This window comes from Bombina bombina, chromosome 2 (assembly GCF_027579735.1).
Source record: "Bombina bombina isolate aBomBom1 chromosome 2, aBomBom1.pri, whole genome shotgun sequence".
NCBI classification, from domain to species: Eukaryota; Metazoa; Chordata; class Amphibia; order Anura; family Bombinatoridae; genus Bombina; species Bombina bombina.
The window spans coordinates 320,001,864-320,028,492 of NC_069500.1; the positions used below are offsets into that span (position 1 = coordinate 320,001,864).

Below are 26,629 nucleotides of genomic sequence, written 5' to 3' on the forward strand. Positions count from 1 at the left end.
GCCACCGCTCCCAGACTTTTCTCAAAGGTTCTGGGGGCTCCCTTTGCAGTGATCAGGTCTCGGGAAATTGCATTGGCACCATTCCTGGATGGCATATTGGTTCAGGCACTATCTTTTCAACAAAAAAACTCATACAGAGATCTTGTTGTCTTTTCTACGTTCCCACGGTTGGAAAAAGAATCTGGAAAAGAGTTCCCTTTTTCCAGCTAAAAGGGTGGTTTTCTTAGGGATCATAATAGATTCTCTATCTATGAAATTTTTCTGACAGAGGTCAGAAAATCCAGAATTCTCTCCTCTTGCCTCTCTCTACAGTCTGTTCGGCCATCAGTGGCTCAATGTATGGGGATAATTGGTCTGATGGTCGCTTCCATGGACATCATTCCCTTTGCTCGATTCCATTTGAGAGCTCTGCAATTATGCATGCTCAGACAATGGAACGGAGACCATTCAGATCTGTCTGAGGAAAGATCTAGACCAGTCGACAGACTCTCTCCCGTGGTGGCTTTCTCAGGACCATCTGTCTAAGGGCACATGCTTCCGGAGACCTTCCTGGGTGATTGTGACCACGGTGCCAGCCTGCTAGGCTGGGGAGCAGTCTAGGACTTGGGAGGAGTCTGCTCTCCCCAAAAACATCTTTGAAATGAGAGCCATTTACAATGCTCTGATGGCTTGGCCTCAATTGTCCTTAGCCTGGTTTATCAGGTTTCAGTCGGACAACATCACCTCAGTGGCTTACATCAACCACTACAGAGGAACTCTGAGTTCCTTAGCCATGAAGGAGGTGGCACGGATTATTCGGTGGGCGGAACTTCACAATTGTTGTCTGCCATCCACATTCCTGGAGTGGATAACTGGGAAGCTGATTTCCTGAGCAGACAGACATTTCATCCCGGGGAGTAGGCTCTCCATCCGGAGGTGTTCTCCAGGTTAACCCTAAAATGGACGGTGCCAGAGTCAGATCTGATGGCTTCTTGGCAGAATGCCAAGCTTCCAAGGTGCAGTTCAAGTTCAAGAGATCCTCAGGCTGCTCTGATAGATGCTCTGGTGGTACCTTGAGATTTCAGTCTAGCATACCAGTTTTCTCCGTTTGCGCTTCTTCCACGAGTTATTGCTCGTATCAAACAGAAGAGAGCAACGATAATTCTAATAGCTCCTGCATGGACTCACAGGATCTGCTATGCAGACCTAGTGAAGATGTCATCTCGGGCCACCTTGGAAGTTGCCTCTGAGGAAGGACCTTCTAACTCAGGGTCTATTCCTCTATCCAAATCTTGTTTCTCTGAAGCTGACTGCTTGGAGATTGAACGCTTAGTTCTGTCTAAGCGCGGATTTTCTGAGTTGGTCATTGAGACCATGTCCAGGCTCACAAGCCTGTTACTCGAAAAATTTGCCATAAGGTATGGCTTAAATACCTTTATTGGTGTGAATATAAGGACTACTCTTGGAGTAGGGTCAGGATTCCTAGAATTTTGTCTTTTCTCCAGGAAGGTCTGGAGAAAGGGTTGTCAGTTAGTTCTCTGAAAGGTCAGATTTCTGCATTATCTATTTTGTTACACAAGCGTCTGGGGGATGTGCCAGATGTTCAATCTTTTTGTCAGGCCCTGGTCAGAATCAGGCCTGTGTTTAAACCTGTTGCTCCTCCTTGGAGCCTTAATCTTGTTCTTAAAATTTGACAGCAGGCTCCGTTTGAGCCAATGCATTCCATAGATATTAAGTTGTTATCTTGGAAGGTTTGGTTTCTTATTGCTATGTCTTCTGCTTGGAGAGTTTCGCCTTACCTTATCTTTCATGCGGATAGGGTGGTTCTTCGTACTCAATTGGGGTTTCTACCTAAAGTGGTTTGGGATAGAAATATTTATCAGGAAAGAAGAGAAAGGCTAGCAGATGCCGTTTGACCTAAAGAGCAGTTGTAAACTGCAGTCACTGGCTGTAGTCTGTAAACCTACAAGCAAAGTTTGTATCGGCTCATTGGAAGCAACATGTCAGAGTGTGATTAAACAGCTCTGATTAATGATGATGCATTTAAGGGAGCTGTGAATTTGGCTCAATACAGTTTGAATAGAACTGCTATGGTTTGTTAAAACACACAGGAAGGACAATCCCAAAATACTTTCTATATGTTATCCTTTTGGTTGATGAACTAAAATTGCTCAAGAACTGTGATTAATAATCTGGTATCAGCAATGGACGATATGTGCCTATCTAAATATGCTATAAGGTCTTAAAGGGACACACCTAGTATTGCACTCATATGTTTAGTGTTTAAGTAAATGGTTTAAATAAGCACATAGATGTACTTAGATGTATAGATATATTTCTTTTTAAAGACACGATGAGTCCACAGATATCATCCTTACTTGTGGGATTACGCCTCCTGGTCAGCAGGAGGAGGCAAAGAGCACCACAGCAGAGCTGTTATATAGCTCCTCACTTCCCTCCCACTCCAGTCCTTCTCTTTGCCTACGTTAGTGATAGGAAGAGGTAAAGTGAGGTGTTAGATTATTCAATCAAGAGTTTATTATTTTAAAGTAGTGCCAGTGTGTGCTGCTTTGTTCTAGGGTGTAGCCGTAGTCCATATAAGTCTCTTCAGTAGAGTTTTTGGTGGCTTTAGAGCAATGGGAACTGGTGGGACATAATTCTCACTGCGCCTCCCATATTTTTCTGCTGCCCTTATCCTGATGGCCTAAGCAAACTTTAACTCGGGCCTTATCATTTCCCACAGGGCTATAGGAGGGAGAGGACCTCTTAAACCTGATGGGCTGTCCTGCTGTCAGACAGCATTAAGGTAAGTGCAGACTTTTTATTCTGGGGACTACTAAAAGACTCAGAGGAAAGTGGGCACTTCAAATTTAACTTTATTTTGTATAATGTTTATTTTGTATAATGTTACTTGCGCCATGTGTTTGGATGCCAATGTGGAACCACCGGTTCCTTTTTGTCCCTCGTGTTGAGAGGGCTTTAAGTTATAGAGAAAAAAAAATTTCATACTCAAAATTTTTCAAAGGCGGATGCTTCTCAGGAGTCTAATGATGAGATGCAGAGTATGCCGCAGCTTTCTCCCCAAGCATCCCAACCTTTAACGCCCGCTCAAGCAGTGCCCTGTACTTTTTCTCTAGCTTCTACTGCAGTTATGTTAAAAGACATAGCTGCGGTTATGTCTTCTACACTTTCTGATGCGTTATCTGCCTTTCCTATACTTCAAGGCAAACGTAAAAGGAAGGACAACTATGTGGTCAATGAAGTTTCTGATGCTATGGAGGGTATGGAGGTTCTATCGGAAGGTGAAATTTCAGACTCAGGGAGTTCCTTACCTTTGACTGATTCAGAAGTTGTCTCTTTCAGGTTTAAACTAGAACACCTCCGCCTGTTACTCAGGGAGATCTTAGTGACTTTGAACGACTGTGACTCCATGGTAGTGGTCGTTCCTGAGAAATCGAGTAAGTTGGACAAATACTTCGAAGTTCCTTCTTACTCAGATGTTTTTCCAGTTCCCAAGCAAACTTCGGAGATTATTTCTAAGGAATGGGAGAGACCAGGTATTCCCTTCTAATCGATTCTATATCCATGAGAATTTTTCTGACAGAGGTCAGAAAATCAAAGATTCTGGATACATGTCGAGTCTTTCAGTCCACTCCTCAGCCGTCAGTGGCTCAGTGGAGGTAATCGGATTGATGGTGGCAGCAATGGACATCATACCGTTTGCTCGGTTTCACCTCAGGCCTCTGCAGTTAAGCATGCTCAGGCAGTGGAATGGAGATTATACAGATTTGTCTCCTCAAATAACCCTGGAACAGGAGACGAGGGACTCTCTTCAATGGTGGTTGTCTCTGGATCATCTATCCCAGGGGACATGCTTTCGCAGACCTTCATGGTGATTGTGACAACGGACGCCAGCTTTTTAGGATGGGGAGCAGTCTGGGGCTCTCTAAAGGCTCAGGGAGTATGGACTCAGGCAGAGTCTCTCCTTCCTATCAACATCCTAGAGCTGAGGGCGATCTTCAATGCTCTTCGGGCCTGGCCTCAGTGGACTTCGGCCCATTTCATCAGATTCCAGTCGGACAACATAACGACAGTGGCTTACATCAATCATCAGGGAGGAATGAGGAGTTCCTTAGCAATGACCGAAGTAGCCAAGATAATCCAGTGGGCGGAGGCCCATTCTTGCCATCTGTCAGCGATCCACATCCCATGGGTGGACAACTGGGAGGCGGATTTTCTGAGCAGGCAGACCTTTCATCCGGGAGAGTGGGAACTCCATCCGGAAATATTCTCTAACCTGATTCTCAAATGGGGTCGGCCAGAGTTGGATCTCATGGCATCTCGTCAGAATTCCAAGCTCCCAAGATATGGGTCCAGGGACCCCCAGGCGGAACTGATAGATGCCTTGGCAGTTCCTTGTTCCTTCAGCCTAGCATATCTATTTCCCCCCCCCCCCCCATTTGCTCTTCTTCCCCGGGTTATTGCTCGAATCAAACAAGAGAAGGCATCAGTAATTCTCATCGATCCTGCGTGGCCTCGCAGGATTTGGTGTGCCGATCTGGTGGACATGTCATCCCTGCCACCTTGGAAACTTCCATTGAGGAAGGACCTTCTCATTCAAGGACCCTTCCTTCACCCAAATCTAGTTTCTCTGAAGCTGACTGCTTGGAGATTGAATGCTTAATCCTATCCAAGCGGGGTTTCTCTGATTCAGTCATAGATACCTTAATTCAGACGCGTAAACCTGTAACTAGGAAAATTTAACATAAGATATGGCGTATCTTTATTGCTGTGAATCCAAGGGCTACTCATGGAGTAGAGTTAGGATTCCCAGGATTTTTTCTTTTCTCCAAGAAGGATTGGAGAAGGGGTCAGATCTCTGCCTTATCTATTTTGTTACACAAACGTCTGGCAGATGTCCCAGATGTTCAATCCTTTTGTCAGGCTTTGATTAGAAGCAGGCCTGTTTTTAAATCAATTGCTCCTCCATGGAGTTTGAATTTAGTTCTTAAAGTTCTTCAGGGGGGGTTCTGTTTGAGCCTATGCATTCCATAGATATTAAGTTGTTATCTTGGAAAGTTTTATTTCTTGTTGCCATTTCTTCAGCTAGAAGAGTGTCTGAGCTTTCGGCATTACAATATAATTCACCTTACCTTATTTTTCATTCGGATAAGGTGGTTTTACGTACTAAACTTGGTTTTCTTCCTAAGGTTGTTTCAGATAGGCACATTAATCAGGAGATTGTTGTTCCTTCCTTGTGTCCTAATCCTTCTTCTCAGAAGTAACGTCTTCTGCACAATTTGGATGTAGTCCGTGCTTTAAAATTTTACTTGCAAGCTACTAAGGACTTTCGTCAATCGTCTTCTCTGTTTGTCATTTTTTTCTGGAAAACGTAAGGGTCAGAAAGCTATGGCTAAATCTCTTTCTTTTTGGCTGAAGAGTATCATCCGTTTTGCATATGAGACTGCTGGACAGCAGCCTCCTGAAAGAGTTACGGCTCATTCCACCAGGGCTGTTGCTTCCTCATGAGCATTCAAAAATGAAGCTTCTGTTGAACAGATTTGCAAGTCTGCAACTTGGTCCTCTTTTCACACTTTTTCTAAATTTTACAAATTTGATAACTTTGCTTCGGCTGAAACTGTTTTTGGGAGAAAGGTTCTTCAAGCAGTGGTGCCTTCTGTTTAGGTTCCCTGTCTTGTCCCTCCCTTATCATCCGTGTACTCTAGCTTTGGTAATGTATCCCACAAGTAAGGATGACATCCGTGGACTCATCATGTCTTTAAAAAGAAAAGAACATTTATGCTTACCTGATAAATTTGTTTCTTTTTAGACACAATGAGTCCACGGCCCGCCCTGTTCTCGGAGACAGGTTATTAATGTTTGTAAACTTCAGACACCTCTGCACCTTGGCTTTTCCATTCTCTTCCTAACTTCGGTCGAATGACTGGAGTGGGAGGGAAGGGAGGAGCTATATATCAGCTCTGCTGTGGTGCTCTTTGCCTCCTCCTGCTGACCAGGAGGCGTAATCCCACAAGTAAGGATGAAATCCGTGGACTCATCGTGTCTAAAAAGAAACAAATTTTTCAGGTAAGCATAAATTTTCTTTTGGTTCTAATTTCACATAGGAATTTATTTGTGTCTGGGAGATGCATGTATATGAACAATAAAAATACGTATGGTTTCATACTAAAAGTGCTCATTTCCCTTACTTTAGGAAATAAGTTTAATCATACCTCTTTCATTATTCTATCTTTTTTAAAGGTTAAAAGTTATTTTGAGGGTCTGCACCAATAATCCTTTGAATAAGGTAAATAATGTTTAACCATTTGTGTATATATTATAATACATGATTACACTCTCTCCCAGCCCCCATATTTTTATATATATATATATATATATATATATATATATATATATATATATATATATATATATATATAATATAATATATATAATATAATATAATATAATATAATATAATATATTTCTCTTGTAAGGTGTATCCAGTCCACGGATCATCCATTACTTGTGGGATATTCTCCTTCCCAACAGGAAGTTGCAAGAGGACACCCACAGCAGAGCTGCTATATAGCTCCTCCCCTAACTGCCATATCCAGTCATTCTCTTGCAACTCTCAACAAAGATGGAGGTAGTAAGAGGAGAGTGGTAAAATATAGTTAGTTTTTTCTTCAATCAAAAGTTTATTTTCAAATAGTACCGGAGTTGTACTATTTTATCTCAGGCAGTATTTAGAAGAAGAATCTGCCTGCGTTTTCTATGATCTTAGCAGCTTGTAACTAAGATGCACTGCTGTTCTCACATATGTCTGAGGAGTGAGGTAACTTCAGAGGGAGAATGGCATGCAGGTTATCCTGCTATTGAGGTATGTGCAGTTTTAAGTTTTTCTAGGGACTAGAAAATGCTGCTGGTACCTGATTAATGTAAGTTAAGCCTAAAAACAGTGATTTAATAGCGACTTGTATCAGGCTTACTACCAGAGATAATACTCTACAGATATACTCTGATAATATGGCTATATAAAACGTTTGGCATGTTTAATCGTTTTTATATATGCTTTGGTGATAAAACTTATTGGGGCCTAGTTTTTTCCACATGGCTGGCTTGATTTTTGCCTAGAAACAGTTTCCTTAGGCTTTCCACTGTTGTAGTATGAGTGGGAGGGGCCTATTTAAGCGCTTTTTTGCGCAGTTAAAATTACAGACAGAGACATTCAGCTTCCCTCAGCAGTCCCCTGCATGCTATAGGACATCTCTGAAGGGCTCTAAAGGCTTCAAAAGTCGTTTATTGAGGAAGGTAGGGCCACAGTAGAGCTGTGGCAGTTGTTGTGACTGTTTAAAAAACGTTTATTTCGTTTTTTTTTATCTGTTTTTTTGCATTAAGGGGTTAATCATCCATTTGCAAGTGGGTGCAATGCTCTGCTAACCTATTACATACACTGTAAAAATTTCGTTTGCTTTACTGCCTTTTTTCACTGTTTTTCAAATTTTGACAAAATTTGTTTCTCTTAAAGGCACAGTACCGTTTTTTATATAGGCTTGTTAACTTGATTTAAAGTGTTTTCCAAGCTTGCTAGTCTCATTGCTAGTCTGTATAAACATGTCTGACATAGAAGAAACTCCTTGTTCATTATGTTTAAAAGCCATGGTGGAACCCCCTCTTAGAATGTGTACCAAATGTATTGATTTCACTTTAAACAATAAAGATCAGCTTTTGTCTTTAAAAAATTTATCACCAGAGGATTCTGACGAGGGGGAAGTTATGCCGACTAACTCTCCCCACGTGTCAGACCCTTTGACTACCGCTCAAGGGACTCACGCTCAAATGGCGCCAAGTACATCAAGGACGCCCATAGCGATTACTTTACAAGACATGGCGGCAGTCATGGATAATACACTGTCAGCGGTATTAGCCAGGCTGCCTGAATTTAGAGGAAAGCGTGATAGCTCTGGTGTTAGGCGTAATACAGAGCATACAGACGCTTTTAGGTCCATGTCTGATACTGCCTCACAATATGCAGAAGCTGAGGAAGGAGAGCTTCAGTCTGTGGGTGATATCTCTGACTCAGGGAAACCTGATTCTGATATTTCTACTTTTAAATTTAAGCTTGAGAACCTCCGTGTACTGCTTAGGGAGGTTTTAGCTGCTCTGAATGACTGTGACACAATTGCAGTGCCAGAGAAATTGTGTAGACTGGATAAATACTTTGCAGTGCCGGTGTGTACTGAGGTTTTTCCAATACCTAAAAGGTTTACAGAAATTATTAATAAAGAGTGGGATAGACCCGGTGTGCCGTTTTCCCCCCCCTCCTATTTTTAGAAAAAATGTTTCTAATAGACGCCACCACACGGGACTTATGGCAGACGGTCCCTAAGGTGGAGGGAGCAGTTTCTACTTTAGCAAAGCGTACTACTATCCCTGTCGAGGACAGTTGTGCTTTTTCAGATCCTATGGATAAAAAATTAGAGGGTTACCTTAAGAAAATGTTTATTCAACAAAATTTTATCCTGCAGCCCCTTGCATGCATTGCTCCTGTCACTGCTGCTGCGGCGTTCTTGTTTGAGTCTCTGGAAGAGGCTTTACAGGCAACGACCCATTGGATGGTATACTTAACAAGCTTAGAGCACTTAAGCTAGCTAATTCTTTTGTTTCTGATGCCATTGTTCATTTGACTAAACTAACGGCTAAGAATTCTGGATTTGCCATCCAGGCACGCAGGGTGCTATGGCTTAAATCTTGGTCAGCTGACGTGACTTCAAAGTCTAAATTACTTAACATTCCCTTCAAGGGACAGACCCTATTCGGGCCTGGTTTGAAGGAAATTATTGCTGACATTGCTGGAGGTAAAGGTCATGCCCTTCCTCAGGACAGGTCCAAATCAAGGGCCAAACAGTCTAAACGGTCGGATCTAGTAGGGGCAGACTTTTTCTCTTCGCCCAGGCGTGGGCAAGAGATGTTCAGGATCCCTGGGCGTTGGAGATTATATCTCAGGGGTATCTTCTGGACTTCAAGGCTTCCCCTCCACAAGGGAGATTTCACCTTTCACGATTATCTGTGAACCAGATAAAGAAAGAGGCATTCTTACACTGTGTGCAAGTTATGGGAGTGATCCATCCAGTTCCAAAGGAGGGACAGGGATTTTACTCAAATCTGTTTGTGGTTCCCAAAAAAGAGGGAACCTTCAGACCAATCTTGGATCTAAAGATCTTAAACAAATTCCTCAGAGTTCCATCAATCAAAATGGAAACTATTCGGACCATCCTACCTATGATCCAGGAGGGTCAATATATGACTACCGTGGATTTAAAGGATGCTTACCTTCACATTCCGATACACAAAGATCATCATCGGTTCCTAAGGTTTGTCTTTCTGGACAGGCATTACCAGTTTGTGGCTCTTCCCTTCGGGTTAGCTACAGCCCCAAGAATTTTTACAAAAGTTCTGGGGTCGCTTCTGGCAGTCCTAAGGCCGCGGGGCATAGCAGTGGCCCCTTATCTAGACGACATCCTGATACAGGCATCAAACTTCCAAATTGCCAAGTCCCATACGGACATAGTTCTGGCATTTCTGAAGTCGCATGGGTGGAAAGTGAACGAGGAAAAAGAGTTCTCTGTCCCCACTCTCAAGAGTCTCCTTCCTAGGGACTCTGATAGATTCTGTAGAAATTAAAATTTACCTGATGGAGTCCAGGTTATCAAAACTTCTAAATTCTTGGCGTGTTCTCCATTCTATTCCGCGCCCTTCGTGGCTCAGTGCATGGAAGTAATCGGCTTAATGGTAGCGGCAATGGACATAGTACCGTTTGCGCGCCTACATCTTAGACCGCTGCAACTATGCATGCTCAGTCAGTGGAATGGGGATTACACAGATTTTTCCCCTCTACTAAATCTGGATCAAGAGACCAGAGATTCTCTTCTCTGGTGGCTATCTCGGGTCCATCTGTCCAAAGGTATGACCTTTCGCAGGCCAGATTGGACAATTGTAACGACAGATGCCAGCCTTCTAGGTTGGGGTGCAGTCTGGAATTCCCTGAAGGTTCAGGGATCATGGACTCAGGAGGAGAAACTCCTCCCAATAAATATTCTGGAATTGAGTGCAATATTCAATGCTCTTCAAGCCTGGCCTCAGTTGACAACCCTGAGGTTCATCAGATTTCAGTCGGACAACATCACGACTGTGGCTTACATCAACCATCAAGGGGGAACAAGGAGTTCCGTAGCGATGTTAGAAGTCTCCAAAATAATTCGCTGGGCAGAGACTCACTCTTGCCACCTATCAGCGATTTATATCCAAGGTGTAGAGAACTGGGAGGCGGATTTTCTAAGTCGTCAGACTTTTCATCCGGGGGAGTGGGAACTCCATCCGGAGGTGTTTGCTCAATTGATTCATCGTTGGGGCAAACCAGAACTGGATCTCATGGCGTCTCGCCAGAATGCCAAGCTTCCTTATTACGGATCCAGGTCCAGGGACCCGGAAACGACGCTGATAGATGCTCTAGCAGCGCCTTGGTCTTTCAACCTGGCTTACGTGTTTCCACCGTTTCCTCTGCTCCCTCGGCTGATTGCCAAAATCAAGCAGGGGAGAGCATCGGTGATCTTGATAGCGCCTGCGTGGCCACGCAGGACCTGGTATGCAGACCTAGTGGACATGTCATCCTTTCCACCTTGGACTCTGCCTTTGAGACGAGACCTTCTACTACAAGGTCATTTCAATCATCCAAATCTAATTTCTCTGAGACTGACTGCCTAGAGATTAAACGCTTGATTTTATCAAAGCGTGGCTTCTCCGAGTCAGTTATTGATACCTTAATACAGGCACGAAAGCCTGTCACCAGGAAAATCTACCATAAGATATGGCGTAAATATCTTTATTGGTGTGAATCCAAAAGTTACTCATGGAGTAAGGTTAGGATTCCCAGGATATTATCTTTTCTCCAAGAGGGTTTGGAGAAAGGATTATCAGCTAGTTCTTTGAAGGGACAGATTTCTGCACTGTCTATTCTTTTGCACAAGTGTCTGGCGGATGTTCCAGACGTTCAGGCGTTTTGTCAGGCGTTGATTAGAATCAAGCCTGTGTTTAAACCTGTTGCTCCCCATGGAACTTAAATTTGGTTCTTAAAGTTCTTCAAGGGGTTCCGTTTGAACCTCTTCATTCCATAGATATCAAACTTATCTTGGAAAGTTCTTTTTTTGATGGCTATTTCCTCGGCTCGTAGAGTTTCCGAATTATCTGCTTTACAATGTGATTCTCCTTATCTGATCTTCCATACAGATAAGGTAGTTCTGCGTACAAAACCTGAGTTTTTGCCTAAGGTGGTATCTACTAAGAATATCAATCAAGAGATTGTTGTCCATCATTGTGTCCTAATCCTTCTTCAAATAAGGAACGTCTTTTACATAATCTGGACGTGGTTCGTGCTTTAAAGTTTTACTTACAAGCTACTAAAGATTTTCGTCAAACATCTGCTTTGTTTGTGATTTACTCTGGACAGAGGAGAGGTCAAAAGGCTTCGGCAACCTCTCTTTCCTTTTGGCTTAGAAGCATAATCCGCTTAGCCTATGAGACTGCTGGACAGCAGCCTCCTGAAAGGATTACAGCTCATTCTACTAGAGCTGTGGCTTCCACTTGGGCCTTTAAAAATTAGGCTTCTGTTGAACAGATTTGCAAGGCGGCGACTTGGTCTTCGCTTCATACTTTTTCAAAATTCTACAAATTTGATACTTTTGCTTCTTCGGAGGCTATTTTTGGGAGAAAGGTTTTACAGGCAGTGGTACCTTCCGTTTAAGTACCTGCCTTGTCCCTCCCTTCATCCGTGTACTTTAGCTTTGGTATTGGTATCCCACAAGTAATGGATGATCCGTGGACTGGATACACCTTACAAGAGAAAACACAATTTATGCTTACCTGATACATTTATTTCTCTTGTGGTGTATCCAGTCCACGGCCCGCCTTGTCATTTTAAGGCAGGTCAAAATTTTAGATTAAACTACAGTCACCACTGCACCCTATGGTTTCTCCTTTCTCGGCTTGTTTCGGTCGAATGACTGGATATGGCAGTTAGGGGAGGAGCTATATAGCAGCTCTGCTGTGGGTGTCCTCTTTTAACTTCCTGTTGGGAAGGAGAATATCCCACAAGTAATGGATGATCCGTGCACTGGATACACCACAAGAGAAATAAATTTATCAGGTAAGCATAAATTGTGTTTATTTATATATATATATATATATTCAACAAGTAAATCGTTAAACATTTGCAACTTAGTATCAAGCACTGCAGAAGAGAACATATTTTGAGTTACAGCAGGGTCCTTACCATGAATGTGTGTAAAACGGACACCTATTGATAGTGTTTAGCATTTCAGCCCATCATCCCAATATGCTGTTTAGTATATCCCTACATATAGTTTGTTTGAACTACTGTCCTATTTTAGTGAAATATGTCGGTTTGAGCAACGTAAAGAAACAATAAAAAAATGTCTAATGTACTAGTTCATTTTATTATTGTACTATTGTTTAAACAGAACTTTAGCCTATGTACTACTAAAAATGGTATATGGCCAGGGCTCTGCAAATATGTTAACCCTGATGGGCTCAGCTTCTGTGTTCAGCTCCAGACAAAGGGGCATATTTATCAAAGTGCGAGCAGACATGATACGATGTAACATATCATGTCCGCTGCACATCGATAAATGCCAACGGCATACGCTGTCTGCATTTATCATTGCACAAGCAGTTTGCCAGAACTGCTTGTGCAATACCGCTCCCTGCAGATTTGTGGCCAAACGGCCGCTAGCAGAGGGTGTCAATTAACCCGATCGTATTTGATCAGGTGATTTCTGTCTGCTGCCTCAGAACAGGCGGACAAGTTATGGAGCAGCGGTCTTTAGATTCATTCAGAGCTTGATAATTCGGCCCCAAATAGTGCATTGCTGGTACAGAACTGACTTTGTTCAATCCGTAGTGAAAAATATAGTGCTCTACCTAATAATCTTATTTTATTATTTCTTCTTTATGCCTCCTTAAAGGACAATTCAAATATAATAAGGAAACGTTTTGGAAAAAAGTATGTTATGTTAAATATTGTCACTACTAGATAACTAGATAAAACCTCAATATAATTGGCTGGCAAAATAATTCAGAATGAAAATATAAAAAATTTACACAATAAAGTGATTCTTATTGATTTAAAATAAAACAATAGTGTGCTGCACACTCTGTAAGAAAAAGAGTTAATTTAAATGGATAAACTAGAATTTTTTTAACTCTGGCGCTGCTTGCACAGGTTCTGATCGGTGGGTATGCACCATACACTAGGTTAGAGTACTTACTGTTTACCAGCTAAGCATCCCTTTTTATTGCGCTTATGTACAGGCCCAACATTTATGTCCCTTTAACATATTTATTTATTTTTATATTTACCTGCACGCACTATGGTCAAAAGTATGTGAATATCTGACCAACACACTCATTGAGCTTCTTTGGAAAGAAAAGATTTATGCGCACCTAATACATTTATTTCTTTCCGGATATGGAGAGTCCACGACCCCACCCTTTAATTTTAAGACAGTTAGTTATTTTTTTACTAAACCTCAGGCACCTCTACACCTTTGTGTTATTCTTTTTTCAATTTCCCTTTGGTCGCATGACTGGGGTTTATGGGTAGGGGAGTAAGACTTAACAGCTTTGCTGTGGTGCTCTTTACCTCCTCCTGCTGGCCAGGATTGATTTTCCCACTAGTCATTGATGACGTCGTGGACTCTCCATATCCGGAAAGAAATAGATTTATCAGGTAAGCATAAATCTTGTTTTTTGAAGGGTTGGTACCTAAGGGAACTAACTGCAGTAAATGGATTATGGTGAATTAAATTAAATTGGGTTGGGCAAATGGTTGATTTGATTAGTTATTGCAAGCAAGGAAAAACAGCTTCTATTTATAAAAGAACAATGTGATACATTTAAACACATTTTTAATAAAGCACAACTGTACCCAGACTATCAAACCTGTCAAAAGATTTTAAAAGAAACTCTTACTGAAGATCATGTTGAAATTCGACAAGGTTTAGTACTGCGGATATGAATCAATTAAACCAACATTAAATAGAACAGGTTTTACAGTTACCCTAAAAAAAGAAGAGGAGGAGACGAAAACTCAAATGTTTGACAGACATTTTGAGCTATGGTTTAACTTTCTTTCTAATGACACAGTGAGTCCACGGATCATCAATCAATCACTGTTGGGAATATCACTCCTGGCCAGCAGGAGGAGGCAAAGAGCACCACAGCAAAGCTGTTAAATATTACTCCCCTACCCACAATCCCCCAATCATTCTCTTTGCCTGTAGTGCAAGGAGGAGGTAAAGTTTAGGTGTCTGATGAGAAGTTTTCTTCAAGATTTTATTATTTTTTAAGTAGAGTAAGCTTACTCTGTTCTTTTCTGGGGTCTAGCCTAGTCCACATCAGTCTCTTCAGATGGGCAGTGGTGGCTTTTGAGCACTTGAGAACTTGTGAGGTACAATCCTCACTGCATTTTCTCAAGAATCTGCTGCCCTAACTAGAAAACTGCCCTAACTGAGTAGGTTTACTCAGTTTTTCTCTCTTCACAGGTCCATGTGAGGGGCTCTCTCAAACCAGGTGAGCTGTCCTGCTGCCGGACAGCACTTTCAGGTAAGTGCCATTTTAATTTTCTTTTGCAAGGTTATTGCTGGCACTTATTACAGCTAAAAGCTGTCTTATTTAAAATGGGACTTTATTAAACCTTCATGTTTGAGGTTTATTTTAGGCAGTTTGGTCATTGAGACTGTGAGGTGATTTATGGCTCAATGTGTTATAGTAGTTTTTATACTTTATCTTTTGGTCATGGAGATTACTGTTGTAAGCCATTTTTTTCGGCATTTAGGGCTCTGTAACTGCTCTGTATTTGAAAATGAGCTGCAGGACAGGTAGGCACCTCAGTAAAGCTTCTGAGGTGTATAGGTAGCCTGAGGTCTATTTGGTTTGTTGCACTAACACACATTTCTATTTAAAGACACAGTACACATTTATTTTTAAATAAAGAATTTTTACACTTTATCCTTATTTAGGATAAAGTATACGCTGAAGTATACGCTGTACGATAAAGTATACGCTGTGAGACTGACACACACGCTGGCAGTGGCAGGCTAAGATGGATCAAGAGGCTTTGCAAACCATTAACCCAGGCAAAGTTGCTGCTTGTCAGTTATGTTTTGATGCTCAGGTGAAACCCCCAGTTCCTTTTTGTTCTTCATGCATTGAGAGAACTTTAAGTTATAGAGATAAAATATTTGACCATGAGCCACCATTATCCCAGGCAAATGCTGTTCAGGTGTCTCCTGTTGCAGATATGCCGTAGCTTTCTCCTCAGGCATCCCAACTTTTTCAATCTCCACATACAGTGCCCTGTGTTTCCTCTTGCAATTCTGTAGGATTTTCTCTACAAGACATTGCTTCCCAGGTATCCCTTGCGGTATCTGAGGCCTTGTCAGCTTTCACCATGTTGCAGGGAAGGTGTTAAAGGAAATTTAAGGAAACAGTAAGGTTTCTGATCAAGTTCTGGCTATCCAGAGTGTCCCTTCCCATAAGCCTGAAGAAGACATGTCTGTAGCATCTGAGGGGGAAATCTCAGACTCAGACAGTGTAATTCCTTCTTCTGATCCTGAAGTGGTATCCTTCAGATTTAAGCTAGAACCTTTGCTTATTAGTTAAGGGGGTTTTGGCTACTTTGGACGACTCCGACACAACTATCGTAGTCAATCCTAAAAAGTCTAGTAAATTGAACAAATACTTTGATGTTCCCTCCGCGGTGGAGGTTTTTCCGGTTCCTGACTGGAGATTATTGCTCGAGAATGGGAAAGACCTGGTATTTCCTTTTTTCCATCTCCTATTTTTAAGAAGATGTTTCCTATAACGGATTCTATTAAGGAGTCGTGGCAGCTGGTTCCTAAGGTAGAAGGAGCGATCTCCACTTTGGCCAAGAGGACTACTATTCCCAAAGAGGATAGTTGTTCATTTAAAGATTCAATGGATAAAAAATTGGAGGCTTTACTAAAAAAGATGCATGTCCACCAGGGTCTACAATGGCAACCTGCGGTGTGTATCGCCACTGTTACCAGCGCTGTCACTTACTGGTTTGATGCGTTGTCTGAATCTCTTCAGATGGATACCCCTCTTGATGAGATCCAGGACAGGATTAAGGCTCTCAGGTTAGCTAATTCCTTAATTACAGATGCTTCCTTACAGGTTATTAAACTGGGAGCCAAAATTTCTGATTTTGCGGTCCTAGCCCGCAGGGCCTTGTGGTTGAAGTCCTGGTCTGCTGATGTTTCATCTAAATTTAAGCTTGTGGCTATTCCTTACAAAGGTAAGCCCTTGTTTGGACCTGGTTTTGCGGAAATTCTCAGATATTACTGGAGGGAAGGGTTCTTCCTCAAGATAAAAAGAATAAGCAGAAGGGATGTCAGAGTAATTTTCGTTCATTTCGTAACTTTAAAGGCAAGTCTTCCTCCCCTTTCTCCAAGGAAGATTAAGCCAAGCCTTCCTGGAAGCCCAACCAGTCCAGGAATAAGCCTTCAGCTGATTCCAAGTCAGCATGAAGGGTTGGCCCCCGATCCGGGAGTGGATCTTGTAGGGGGCAGACTCTTTTTATCTCCTGTTAAGTGTGGTCAGTCCACGGGTCATCATTACTTCTGGGATATTAACTCCTCCCCAACAGGAAGTGCAAGAGGATTCACCCAGCAGAGCTGCTATATAGCTCCTCCCCTCTACGTCACCTCCAGTCATTCTCTTGCACCCAACAAATAGATAGGATGTGTGAGAGGACTGTGGTGATTATACTTAGTTTTATACCTTCAATCAAAAGTTTGTTATTTTATAATAGCACCGGAGTGTGTTATTCCTTCTCTGGTAGAATTTGAAGAAGAATCTACCTGAGCTTTTTCTATGATTTTAGCCGGCGTAGTTAAGATCATATTGCTGTTTCTCGGCCATCTGAGGAGAGGTAAACTTCAGATCAGGGGACAGCGGGCAGATTAATCTGCAAGAGGTATGTAGCAGCTTATTATTTTCTGACAATGGAATTGATGAGAAAATTCTGCCATACCGATATAATGTAAACTCAGCCTTAAATGCAGTAGCAGCAACTGGTATCAGGCTGTCATGTATGTATATTTTACACTTCAGTATTCTGGGGAATGGCACTTCACTGGAATTATACTGTATGCATATGACTTTAGCCTATTTTGCAGGGACTAGCAACAGGCTTTTTTTATAACACTTAATTTATTTATGTTAAACGTTTTTTGCTGGCATGTAAAATCGTTTAATTTTCTGAGGTACTGGGTGAAAAATGTTTTGGGCACTATTTTTTCCACTTGGCAGTCGTTTTTATTTAATTTATGACAGTTTACTGATCTCTCTCACTGTTGTGTATGAGGGGGAGGGGCCTTTTTTGGCGCTTTTGCTACGCATCAAAAAATTCAGTCAGAAGTTTATTGTCTTCCCTGCATGATCCGGTTCATCTCTACAGAACTCAGGGGTCTTCAAAACTTGTTTTGAGGGAGGTAATCACTCACAGCAGAGCTGTGAGATTGTAGTTGACTGTGATAAAAAACGTTTATTTCTGTATTTTTTTTTCTGCTATCAGGGTTAGTTATCCTTTGCTAATGGGAGCAATCCTTTGCTAAAAGTGTGTTTCTCTTGTTAAGTGTATCCAGTCCACGGATCATCCATTACTTATGGGATATTAACTCCTCCCCAACAGGAAGTGCAAGAGGATTCACCCAGCAGAGCTGCTATATAGCTCCTCCCCTAACTGCCATTACCAGTCATTCTCTTGCACCCAACGAATAGATAGGATGTGTGAGAGGACTGTGGTGATTATACTTAGTTTCATACCTTCAATCAAAAGTTTGTTATTTTATAATAGCACCGGAGTGTGTTATTCCTTCTCTGGTAGAATTTGAAGAAGAATCTACCTGAGTTTTTCTATGATTTTAGCCGGAGTAGTTAAGATCATATTGCTGTTTCTCGGCCATCTGAGGAGAGGTAAACTTCAGATCAGGGGACAGCGGGCAGATTAATCTGCAAAGAGGTATGTAGCAGCTTATTATTTTCTGACAATGGAATTGATGAGAAAATTCTGCCATACCGATATAATGTAAACTCAGCCTTAAATGCAGTAGCAGCAACTGGTATCAGGCTGTCATGTATGTATATTTTACACTTCAGTATTCTGGGGAATGGCACTTCACTGGAATTATACTGTATGCATAAAACTTTAGCCTAATTTGCAGGGACTAGCAACAGGCTTTTTAATAACACTCAATTTATTAATGTTAAACGTTTTTTGCTGGCATGTAAAATCGTTTAATTTTCTGAGGTACTGGGTGAAAAAATGTTTTGGGCACTATTTTTTTCCACTTGGCAGTCGTTTTATTTAATTTATGACAGTTTACTGATCTCTCTCACTGTTATGTGTGAGGGGGAGGGACCTTTTTTGGTGCTTTTGCTACGCATCAAAAAATTCAGTCAGAAGTTTATTGTCTTCCCTGCATGATCCGGTTCATCTCTACAGAACTCAGGGGTCTTCAAAACTTGTTTTGAGGGAGGTAATCACTCACAGCAGAGCTGTGAGATTGTAGTTGACTGTGATAAAAAAAAACGTTTATTTCTGTATTTTTTTTTTTATTTTTTTTTTCTGCTATCAGGGTTAGTTATCCTTTGCTAATGGGAGCAATCCTTTGCTAAAATTGTGTTTTTTACAAAGATTTGATGCTATAACTTTTCAGTTTATTAATTTTCAACTGTCATAACTTTTTCTGTGCTTCTTATAGGCACAGTACGTTTTCATATTATAGTAAATTACTTGAAAAGTATTTCCAAGTTGCTAGTTTATTTGCTAGTGTTTTAAACATGTCTGATTCAGAGGAAGATATCTGTGCTATATGTGCTAAAGCCAAAGTGGAGCCCAATAGAAATTTATGTACTAACTGTATTGATGCTACTTTAAATAAAAGTCAATCTGTACAAATTGAACATATTTCACCAAACAACGAGGGGAGAGTTATGCCGTCTAACTCGCCTCACGTGTCAGTACCTGCATCTCCCGCTCGGGAGGTGCGTGATATTGTAGCGCCGAGTACATCTGGGCGGCCATTACAAATCACATTACAGGATATGGCTACTGTTATGACTGAAGTTTTGGCTAAATTACCAGAACTAAGAGGTAAGCGTGATCACTCTGGGGTGAGAACAGAGTGCGCTGATAATATTAGGGCCATGTCAGACACTGCGTCACAATTTGCAGAACATGAGGACGGAGAGCTTCATTCTGCGGGTGACGGTTCTGATCCAAACAAACTGGATTCAGATATTTCAAATTTTAAATTTAAGCTGGAAAACCTCTGTGTATTACTAGGGGAGGTGTTAGCAGCTCTGAATGATTGTAACACAGTTGCAATACCAGAGAAAATGTGTAGGTTGGATAAATATTTTGCGGTACCGGCGAGTACTGACGTTTTTCCTATACCTAAGAGACTTACTGAAATTGTTACTAAGGAGTGGGATAGACCCGGTGTGCCGTTCTCACCCCCCTCCGATATTTAGAAAGATGTTTCCAATAGACGCCACCACACGGGACTTATGGCAAACGGTCCCTAAGGTGGAGGGAGCAGTTTCTACTTTAGCTAAGCGTACCACTATCCCGGTGGAGGATAGCTGTGCCTTTTCAGATCCAATGGATAAAAAGTTAGAGGGTTACCTTAAGAAAATGTTTGTTCAACAAGGTTTTATATTGCAACCTCTTGCATGCATTGCGCCTGTCACGGCTGCAGCAGCATTTTGGTTTGAGTCTCTGGAAGAGACACTTGAATCAGCTCCATTAGATGAGATTACACACAAGCTTAAAGCCCTTAAGTTAGCTAACTCATTTATTTCAGATGCCGTAATACATTTAACTAAACTTACGGCTAAGAATTCCGGATTCGCCATTCAGGCACGCAGAGCACTGTGGCTAAAATCCTGGTCAGCTGACGTTACTTCTAAATCTAAATTGCTTAATATACCTTTCAAAGGGCAGACCTTATTCGGGCCCGGGTTGAAAGAAATTATCGCTGACATTACAGGAGGTAAAGGCCATGCCCTGCCTCAAGACAGAGCCAAACCTAAGGCTAGACAGTCTAATTTTCGTTCCTTTCGTAATTTCAAAGCAGGAGCAGCATCAACTTCCTCTGCACCAAAACAGGAAGGAGCTGTTGCTCGCTACAGACAAGGCTGGAGACCTAACCAGTCCTGGAACAAGGGCAAGCAGGCCAGGAAACCTGCTGCTGCCCCTAAGACAGCATGAATCGAGGGCCCCCGATCCGGGAACGGATCTAGTGGGGGGCAGACTTTCTCTCTTCGCCCAGGCTTGGGCAAGAGATGTCCAGGATCCCTGGGCGTTAGAGATCATATCTCAGGGATACCTTCTGGACTTCAAATCCTCTCCCCCAAGAGGGAGATTTCATCTGTCAAGGTTGTCAACAAACCAAATAAAGAAAGAGGCGTTTCTACGCTGCGTACAAGATCTTTTATTAATGGGAGTGATCCATCCGGTTCCGCGGTCGGAACAAGGACAAGGGTTTTACTCAAATCTGTTTGTGGTTCCCAAAAAAGAGGGAACTTTCAGGCCAATCTTGGATTTAAAGATCCTAAACAAATTTCTAAGAGTTCCATCGTTCAAAATGGAGACTATTCGGACAATTTTACCCATGATCCAAAAGGGTCAGTACATGACCACAGTGGATTTAAAGGATGCTTACCTTCACATACCGATTCACAAAGATCATTACCGGTATCTAAGGTTTGCCTTTCTAGACAGGCATTACCAGTTTGTAGCTCTTCCATTCGGATTGACTACGGCTCCGAGAATCTTCACAAAGGTTCTGGGTGCTCTTCTGGCAGTACTAAGACCGCGAGGAATTGCGGTAGCTCCGTACCTAGACGACATTCTGATACAAGCTTCAAGCTTTCAAACTGCCAAGTCTCATACAGAGTTAGTACTGGCATTTCTAAGGTCGCATGGATGGAAGGTGAACGAAAAGAAGAGTTCTCTCTTTCCACTCACAAGAGTTCCCTTCTTGGGGACTCTTATAGATTCTGTAGAAATGAAGATTTACCTGACAGAAGACAGGTTAACAAAGCTTCAAAATGCATGCCGTGTCCTTCATTCCATTCTACACCCGTCAGTAGCTCAATGCATGGAGGTGATCGGCTTAATGGTAGCAGCAATGGACATAGTACCCTTTGCACGTCTACATCTCAGACCGCTGCAATTGTGCATGCTAAGTCAGTGGAATGGGGATTACTCAGACTTGTCCCCTACTCTGAATCTGGATCAAGAGACCAGAAATTCTCTTCTATGGTGGCTTTCTCGGCCACATCTGTCCAGGGGGATGCCATTCAGCAGGCCGGACTGGACAATTGTAACAACAGACGCCAGCCTACTAGGTTGGGGCGCTGTCTGGAATTCTCTGAAGGCTCAGGGACAATGGAATCAGGAGGAGAGTCTCCTACCAATAAACATTCTGGAATTGAGAGCAGTTCTCAATGCCCTTCTGGCTTGGCCCCAGTTAACAACTCGGGGGTTCATCAGGTTTCAGTCGGACAACATCACGACTGTAGCTTACATCAACCATCAGGGAGGGACAAGAAGCTCCCTAGCAATGATGGAAGTATCAAAGATAATTCGCTGGGCAGAGTCTCACTCTTGCCACCTGTCAGCAATCCACATCCCGGGAGTGGAGAACTGGGAGGCGGATTTCTTAAGTCGTCAGACTTTTCATCCGGGGGAGTGGGAACTTCATCCGGAGGTCTTTGCCCAAATATTTCGACGTTGGGGCAAACCAGAGATAGATCTCATGGCGTCTCGACAGAACGCCAAGCTTCCTCGTTACGGGTCCAGATCCAGGGATCCGGGAGCGGTTCTGATAGATGCTTTGACAGCACCTTGGACCTTCGGGATGGCTTATGTGTTTCCACCCTTCCCGATGCTTCCTCGATTGATTGCCAGAATCAAACAGGAGAGAGCATCAGTGATTCTAATAACGCCTGCATGGCCACGCAGGACTTGGTATGCAGATCTAGTGGACATGTCATCCTGTCCACCTTGGTCGCTACCTCTGAATCAGGACCTTCTGATCCAGGGTCCCTTCAAACATCAAAATCTAATTTCTCTGAAGCTGACTGCTTGGAAATTGAACGCTTGATTTTATCAAAACGTGGTTTTTCTGAGTCAGTTATTGATACCTTAATACAGGCTAGGAAGCCTGTTACCAGAAAGATTTACCATAAGATATGGCGCAAATACTTATATTGGTGCGAATCCAAGAGTTACTCATGGAGTAAGGTTAGGATTCCGAGGATATTGTCTTTTCTACAAGAAGGTTTAGAAAAGGGTTTATCCGCTAGTTCCTTAAAGGGACAGATTTCAGCTCTGTCCATTCTTTTACACAAACGTCTGTCAGAAGTTCCGGACGTTCAAGCTTTTTGTCAGGCTTTAGCAAGGATCAAGCCTGTGTTTAAAACTGTTGCTCCACCATGGAGTTTGAACTTAGTTCTTAATGTTTTACAGGGGGTTCCGTTTGAACCCCTTCATTCCATTGATATCAAGTTGTTATCTTGGAAAGTTCTATTTTTAATGGCGATTTCCTCGGCTCGAAGAGTCTCTGAGTTATCCGCTTTACATTGTGATTCTCCTTATCTGATTTTTCATTCAGACAAGGTAGTTCTGCGTACTAAACCTGGGTTCCTACCTAAGGTGGTCACTAACAGGAATATCAATCAAGAGATTGTGGTTCCATCTTTGTGTCCTAATCCTTCTTCGAAGAAGGAACGTCTGCTACACAATCTAGATGTAGTCCGTGCCCTGAAATTTTATCTACAGGCAACTAAGGATTTTCGACAAACGTCTTCCCTGTTTGTCGTTTATTCTGGTCAGAGGAGAGGTCAAAAAGCTTCGGCTACCTCTCTCTCTTTTTGGCTTCGTAGCATAATTCGATTAGCCTATGAGACTGCTGGACAGCAGCCTCCTGAAAGAATTACAGCACATTCTACTAGAGCTGTGGCTTCCACTTGGGCCTTTAAGAATGAGGCTTCTGTTGAACAGATTTGCAAGGCTGCAACTTGGTCTTCTCTTCATACTTTTTCCAAATTTTACAAATTTGACACTTTTGCTTCTTCGGAGGCTGTTTTTGGGAGAAAGGTTCTTCAGGCAGTGGTTCCTTCCGTATAAAGAGCCTGCCTGTCCCTCCCGTCATCTGTGTACTTTAGCTTTGGTATTGGTATCCCAGAAGTAATGATGACCCGTGGACTGACCACACTTAACAGGAGAAAACAAAATGTATGCTTACCTGATAAATTCCTTTCTCCTGTAGTGTGGTCAGTCCACGGCCCACCCTGTTTTTTATGGCAGGTAAAAAAAATTTGAATTATACTCCAGTCACCACTACACCCTTTGGCTTCTCCTTTCTCGTTGGTCCTTGGTCGAATGACTGGAGGTGATGTAGAGGGGAGGAGCTATATAGCAGCTCTGCTGGGTGAATCCTCTTGCACTTCCTGTTGGGGAGGAGTTAATATCCCAGAAGTAATGATGACCCGTGGACTGACCACACTACAGGAGAAAGGAATTTATCAGGTAAGCATAAATTTTGTTTTTTACCAGGCTTAAATAAGAGATGTACCGGATCCCTGGGCGGTGGACATTGTTTCCCAGGGATACAAAATAGACTTTAAATCTTTTCTTCCCAGAGGCAGGTTTCTCTTCTCCAGATTATCTGTAGACCAGATACAAAGAGAGGCTTTCTTACATTGTGTCAAGGACTTTGTCGCCCTGGGGCTAATAGTTCCAGTTCCCTTTCAGGAAAGGGGTCTGGGATTTTACTTGAATCTGTTTGTAGTTCCCAAAAAGGAGGGAACTTTTCGACCAATCCTAGATCTAAAATGTATAAACAAGTTTCTCAGAGTGCCAGCCTTCAAGATGGAAACTATACGCTCTATTCTTCCCTTGGTACAAGAGGGTCAGTTCATGACAAGCATAGACCTAAAGGATGCATACCTTCATGTTCCCATTCACAGGGACCAACACAAGTTTCTGAGATTCGCCTTTTTGGACAATCATTTCCAGTTCGTGTCCCTTCCATTCGGCCTTGCCACAGCTTCCAGAATTTTTTCAAAGGTTCTGAGGGCTCTTTTAGCTGTGCTTCCATCTCGGGGCATTGCAGTGGCACCTTATCTGGATGACATTCTGGTTCAGGCGCCATCTTTTCAACAAGCAGAATCTCATATGGAGATCTTGTTGTCTTTTCTTCGATCCCACAGATGGAAGGTGAATTGGGGAAAAAAAGTTCTCTGGTTCCAGCTACAAGGGTCGTATTTTTGGGGACCATAATAGACTCCCTGTTAATGAAGATTTTTCTGATGGAGGTCAGAAAAAGAAAGATTTTCGACTCTTGTCTTGCCCTTCAGTCCTCTCCACGGCCGTCAGTGGCTCAATGTATGGAGGTAATTGGTCTTCCATGGACATCATTCAGTTTTCTCGGTTCTATCTCAGACCACTGCAGTTATGCATGCTCAGACAATGGAACAGGGAATATATGGACCTGTCTTCACAAGTAGATCTAGATCAGGCGTCAATAGACTCTCTCTTCCGTGGTGGCTTTCTCAAGATCATCTCTCCCATGGTACTTGCTTTCACCGACCCTCCTGGGTGATTGTGACCACGGATGCCAGCCTTCTAGGTTGGGGAGCAGTATGGGGCTCGTTGAAGGCTCGGGGCTTATGGACCCAAGAGGAGTCAGTCCTGCCCATAAACATCTTGGAGCTGAGAGCAATCTTCAATGCTCTTCTGGCCTGGCCTCAGTTAGCCTTAGCCCGGTTTATCAGATTCCAGTTGGACAACATAACCTCGGTGGCCTACATCAACCACCAGGGCGAAACTCTGAGTTCCTTGGCCATGACGGAGGTGGCTTGAATTATTCATTGGGCGGGGACCCACAACTGCTTTCTGTGATCCACATCCCTGGAGTGGACAATTGGGAAGCAGATTTTCTGAACAGACTTTTCATCCCAGGGAGTGGGAACTTCATTCGGATGTGTTTTCCAGCTTGACCCTCAAGTGGGGGCAGCCAGAGTTGGATCTATTGGCTTCTTGTTAGAATGCCAAATTTCCGAGATAGGGCTTGAGGTCAAGAGATCCGCAGGCATTTCTGATCGATGCTCTGGCAGTTCCTTGGAACTTCAGTCTAGCATACCTGTTTCCTCCGTTCACTCTCCTTCCAAGAGTCATTGCTCGAATCAAGCAGGAGAGGCCGTCTAATTCTTATAGCCCCGGCGTGGCCTTGCAGGATTTGGTATGCAGACCTAGTGGAAATGTCATCCTTTCCACCTTGGAGACTGCCTCTGAGGAAGGACCTTCTACTTCAGGGTCCCTTCTTTCATCCAAATCTCGTTTCTCTAAAGCTGACTGCTTGGAGATTGTACACTTAGTTTTATCTAATTGTGGATTTTCAGAGTCGGTCATTGAGACCTTGATTCAGGCTCTTAAGCCTGTGACTCGCAGGATTTACCATAAGATCTGGCGTAAATACTTGTATTGGTGTGAATCTAAAGGATACTCTTGGAGTAGAGTAAGGATTCCTTGGATTTTGTCCATTCTCCAGGATGGTCTGGAGAAGCGTTTGTCAGCAAGTACTCTAAAGGGTCAGATTTCGACATTGTCTATTTTGTTACTTAAGCGCTTGGCGGATGTGCCAGATGTGCAATCATTTTGTCAGGCCTTGGTTAGAATTTGGCCTGTGTTTAAACTTGTTACTCCTCCATGGAGTCTTAACCTTGTTCTTAAAGTTTTACAACAGGCTCTGTTTGAGCCTATGCATTCTTTAGATATTAAGATGTTATCTTGGAAAGTTTTTTTTTTGTTTTCTTTTTGCTATTTCCTCTGCTCAGAGAGTTTCTGAACTCTGTTTTACAGTGTAATTCCCCTTATCTTATATTTCACTCTAATAAGGTGGTTCTGCGTACTGAGTTTGGTTTCCTGCCCAAAGAATATTTATCAAGAAATCGTTGTACCTTTTTTTGTGTCCTAATCCTTCTCACAAAAAACGCTTGTTGCATAATCTGGATGTTGTGCGAGCGCTAAAGATTTATTTGCAGGCAACTAAGGACTTTCGTCAGTCTAATGCATTGTTTGTTTGCTTTTCTGGGAAACGCAAGGGTCAGAGAGCTACGGCTACTTCACTTTCTTTTTGGCTGAAGAGCGTTATTCGCTTGGCATATGAGACTGCTGGACAGCAACCTCCTGAAAAAATCACAGCTCATTCCACAAGGGCTGTTTCTTCTTCCTGGGCCTTCAAAAATGAAGCTTCTGTGGAACAAATTTGCAAGTCTGCAACTTGGTCATCTTTGCACACTTTTTCCAAATTCTATAAATTCAATACTTTTGCCTCGGCTGAGGCTTCTTTTGGGAGAAAGGTTCTTCAAGCAGTGGTGCCTTCTGTATAGGTTCCTGTCTTGTCTTGATGATGATCCGTGGACTCACCGTGTCATTAGAAAGAAAACTAAATTTATGCTTACCTGATAAATT

General features: G+C 42.5%; 1 protein-coding gene across 5 annotated transcripts in view; it reads left to right on the forward strand.

Moving 5' to 3' along the window:
- Window positions 1-26,629, forward strand: part of LOC128647771 (dual specificity protein phosphatase 18) — an 89,206-nt gene that overhangs the window by 46,867 nt on the left and 15,710 nt on the right. The window contains exon 1 of one of the 5 annotated variants that reach the window (XM_053700497.1): window positions 6,241-6,286. The exons of the other annotated variants lie outside the window; for them this stretch is intronic. The gene's annotated coding sequence lies outside the window, so the exon portion shown is untranslated. Of the gene's footprint in view, window positions 1-6,240; window positions 6,287-26,629 lie in introns of those variants that run through there. 5 annotated transcript variants of the gene reach the window in all.